This window comes from Cucurbita maxima, unplaced genomic scaffold (genome assembly GCF_002738345.1).
Source record: "Cucurbita maxima cultivar Rimu unplaced genomic scaffold, Cmax_1.0 Cma_Scf00110, whole genome shotgun sequence".
In the NCBI taxonomy this organism is placed as follows: domain Eukaryota; kingdom Viridiplantae; phylum Streptophyta; class Magnoliopsida; order Cucurbitales; family Cucurbitaceae; genus Cucurbita; species Cucurbita maxima.
This window is the reverse complement of record NW_019272126.1, coordinates 71715-76544: the sequence shown is the minus strand read 5'-3', so window position 1 is coordinate 76544 and position 4830 is coordinate 71715.

Here is a 4830-nt window from a genome sequence, read left to right as displayed (position 1 = left end):
CAGACCTACAACGACTGCAGGTGAACAGATAGACTTACAATAGCAACTGGACAGATAGCAGATTACAGCCGCAGTATTTTCAAGTTTTCTGGAGAAAATTCTAAAAGAATGAAGTTGCAAATAATCTTCACAATGCCTAAAGATAAGGGAATTCTTTGAACACAGTATTTACAATCTTATTGTCTTATTTAGAAGCATGCATCCATATGTTGTTGCCTATTTTTGTTTTGTTGACTACATATAATTTTGAATGATGTCCATGCATGTACCCTAGAAACATGAGCTATATTAGATAGGGTAATATATCATGCATTTTTTAATATGCAGTAGGGATGTTTTGTGCAAGAACAAGGAATCTAATGTAAAGTGCTTCAGTGATGAATAAAACAGTGAGGGTGTGTTTCCTTAAAAAAAATATACAACTTGAAAAAAAAAATTAAGGAAATTAAAGCTCAAATTGAAGAGTATTCATCAAAGTTAAGGTGAGGATCCAATCTATTATGATACATCTTCAAAAGCAAGAATTCCCATAATTCACCCATCCTTAGATCATTTTTCCAACAAAAACAATAACCAAAAGTTTCTGCACCTCAATCTCATTGAGGACAATGGCTAGTATAAGTTTGAGGGTATAGCAATTCTATCACCCCATGCAAAATGAAAATTAAAAAAAAAAAAGAGAGAGAGAGGGGGAGAAAAAGTCAATTCGCAAGACCACTTCTCTTAAACCTAAAGCTTGAACTCCCAATGCTAAAAAATCGGAAAGTAAACCAATTCTCTCGATTGCTCATTGTCAGGAAATCTGCATCACCAATAGAGATGTCTGAATTGAAGGTAATGAGGATGCAAATAAAAAAAAAAAAAGAAAGTTATCCTTATTGTTCAGGTGAGTTGCATCACAAATGTGGCCACACTAAAAACTACAAAATGCTAGCAAGAGAGTCAAGCTAAGGGAGAAAGAGTGTTAACCTATATAGTCATCCATTGAAGATTTAGGTGATTTGCACCACAAGTGGAGGCACCAAGAGAATAAGGGGATGACTTGAAAGATTCTGGGGAGAAAAACAAATGTCATGATAAGAGAAAGTTAATGAAATAAATTAATGAAGCCAAGTCACACAAGCAAAGGTAAAAGGAATGATAATCATTCTAGAAGTGTTTTGGGGTATACCATGGAAGTGAGAAATGTGTTGGTAAGATTTGGTTCTAATTGTAGGGTGAAATGTGGGAAAAACTGAATTGAGGAAGGAATATAAGGAATGTGATCTAAATCATGCCTTTGATGAATACTCTACAAACATAAATATATGTTGAAAAAAATTTGTTAATGAGAGAAAAAAAATTGAGAGTAGAGAGAATGATTGCTTGAGAATGAGCCATCTAAGTTTTGGGGTGTAGAGTTATATCCAATATTTTTTTAGTTAATTTTGCACTCATACTCACCATTTTCTCATTAATTACTCAATTTATTGTAATTAGTATACATGAAATAGTCAATTGTGGTTTAATATGAAAAGAAGATTAATTTGGATAATTCTAAGCTTAATTGTACACTGTACACTTAATTGAGTTATTTGGTAAAATTCCAGAACATTTATGCTGAACCATGATGTTGTAGCAAATCTGGAAATACATTGCTGCCTAACGCTGAAGCAATTCAGAAAGCAAACTTTTTGAGAATGACATAGAAATTTTAATCCACATCAGCAGTTCACGTGGGTCATTGACTACCAAATTAAAAACATCCTAGGTAGACAATTTTATCCTTTCTCTACCCTAAATGAGAAGAAGCCAACATTATAGAATGAAAATGATACCTAAAAAGGAGAAAGCCACATTTTAGTGAAGAAACATCTGCTGCTATGAAACTAGAGAAGAAGAAGAAAACCCTAATCCAGCCGCTGTTGATAGCAGAAGGAAAAGAAGACCAAGAAGCATAAATTAGGGCAAAGAGGTGGACGTGAGAGCTCAAGGGAAGGGAACTTCCATTGACAAACATCAACAAAGCGGGATAACTTTATATTATTCTCTTTTCTTATTCTATCAATTTTACATGATTGAGACGTGGGTTCCTCTGTTTAATTCAAATTGTATGGAGAGCTAAACTTTATAGGGGAGGCAAGAGAGTTTTATATAGTTTAAGTATGTTAACGGAATGATTTTAGTTTATTAAAGAGTTGTGGTTAATGATTTACATGTGTGTTTAATTAGCTACTTTACATACATAGTTGTTCTCTTATTCTGGAGAAGAGAGAGTAATGTAATCCTCTTTAATACTCTAGTTCCATTACAAGGAGACTTGAAGGTAATATAAGGGTTATGAATGATTCTTCTCCTAGAGCCTTGTTAATAGAAATTAAAAACGATTATGAAAATAATCATCATGCAGGACCCTCGGAAGTGGACTTGGGAATCTATTAAAAGGAACTAAAATCTACTACAAAACTCAACAACTTATCTATTTAATCTCTCTTACCCAAACCCTCCTCATTATAGTTGATTTTCTCATCATTTTCTGTTTTTCGACAGTAGTGAGCACTCTGCTTTAATTTTGTTTAATTAGTCAAAATCACCTACACCCATTTGAATGTTACCCAAAAACTTACTTAATTTTCAGTGATAAAATTAACCAAAAAGATAGGTTCTATGTGGAATTGATAATTTATTTATTACTTGCTACTTGTGATAGTGTTTACTTGTATTTATTCTTGTGAATTTTACATCATTTTATTATATACATCCATAAGCGATCAGTCCACTAAGCCCTTTAGTAGTTGACTCAGAATCTTTTGTAAGCCAGGGTGCTCTCATTGGGATTTAATAATCCTTATCGGTGTGTGGGTTTTACTATGACTCGAGCCATCTGTGATATGATTCCCTCAACTACTACAACTACGTTCGTTCGCTCGAAATGTTTTTGTACTCGTGCTACCCTAGTAATCAGGGTTGACAAGTACATACTTTTTTGAATTAGTGCCTCAACGACCATGTTTGCTTTTCAAGGGTAGTACTGGATGTCTATGTCGTAATTCTTCATACGTTCTGACCATTTCTAGGTGAAGAAATACTTTAAACTATTGTCGTTGGTATAGATTTCAGTCTTCTCTCCATAGTAGTGTCGCCAATTTTTTTATGCAAACAATATCGTGGCCACTATAAATCACGTACCCTTGACAGGATGCATACGTAACAACCTTGTAATGTTGCGTCAACACACATCCTAATACCTTCTTGGAAGCATCACTATAAATCACGTACCCTTCTGAACTCTCTGATACCAAACTAGGGTTGTTACCAACTATTATTTTAGGTTTTGGAAGTTTGCCTCACACATGTAATTCTATATTAATTGTACGTTCTTTCTTGTCAATTGTGTAAGTGGTGAGGCTATTCTAGAAAAGTCATGCAAAATTCTTTGATAGTACCCTACTAACCCAAGAAAACTTCGTATCTCTGTAACCGTAGTTGGGCATTCCCACTTAGTAACCACTTCAATCTTGGTAGGATCTATGAACATTCCGTCCTTTGACAACACATGTCCAATGAATGAGACTTTTCGTAGCAAAAATTTTCACTTGGAGAACTTTGCTTACAACTTGTTCTCTCCCAAGGTGGTTAGAACTTTTCAAAAGTGTTCTTGGTGTGCTTTTTAGTATACTAGGATGTCGTCTTTGAACACGATAATAAACGTTCGGTTCATTAACTGCATGAGCATAGTTAGGGTGTTTGTGAGGCCAAACGACATCACTACAAACTCATAGTGACCTTACTCTGTCCTAAATTTTATCTTTGGTACATCCCTCTCTTTAATCATAATTTGATGGTATCGGAAGGTCTATCTTAGAAAATATTGTTTCTTCCCTGAGTTGGTCAAATAGATCTTCAATATGAGGAAGTTGATACTTATTCTTTATCATCCTCTTATTTAGTTCTATGTAATCGATCTTGGTGTGTTATTCTTTATCATCCTCTTATTCTTTTCCGGAGGTATTCTTGGTTTATTTTTTAGTATACTAGGATGTCGTCTTTGAACACGATAATAAACGTTTGGTTCATTAACTCCATGAGCATAGTTAGGGTGTTTGTAAAGTCAAACGACATCACTACAAACTCATAGTGACCTTATTTTGTCGTAAATTCTATCTTTGGTACATCCCTCTCTTTAATCGTAATTTGATGGTATCCTGACTGAAGGTCTATCTTAGAAAATATTGTTTCTTCCCTGAGTTGGTCAAATAGATCTTCAATATGAGGAAGTTGATACTTATTCTTTATTGTCCTCTTATTCAGTTCTATGTAATTGATGCATAGCGCATGAAGCCATCAATCTTCTTGACAAACAACACCGGCACACCCCAAGGCGATACGCTAGGACAAATGAAGCTCTTGTCTAGTAGTTCTTGTAGTTGGGCCTTGAGCTCTTTCAACTCTGCTAGATCCATGAGGTAAGAAGCTTTGTAAATAGGCCCAATTCTCAATTCGACATCTATAGAAAAATCTATAGCTCGAGAAGGGGGTATTCATGGTAGGTCTTCTAAAAAATAACTTGAAAACTCTTTTACTACTAGTACCGTGTCTAAGGTGTTCTCCTTTCCTCTTATATGTACGACACATGCTAATATAGTTCAACCACCTTGTTGGACTAATCTCTTGACTTTAATCATCGAGACTACCTTCTGGGTAGTCTTAGTGCACGTACCCTAGAACATAAAACTTGGTTCAGACAACGGTGAAAATATTACTTATTTTTTTATGACAATCTATACTAGCATGGATTTCAGCTAACCAATCCATCCCTAGTATTACATTGAAGTCCGTCATGCTAACAAC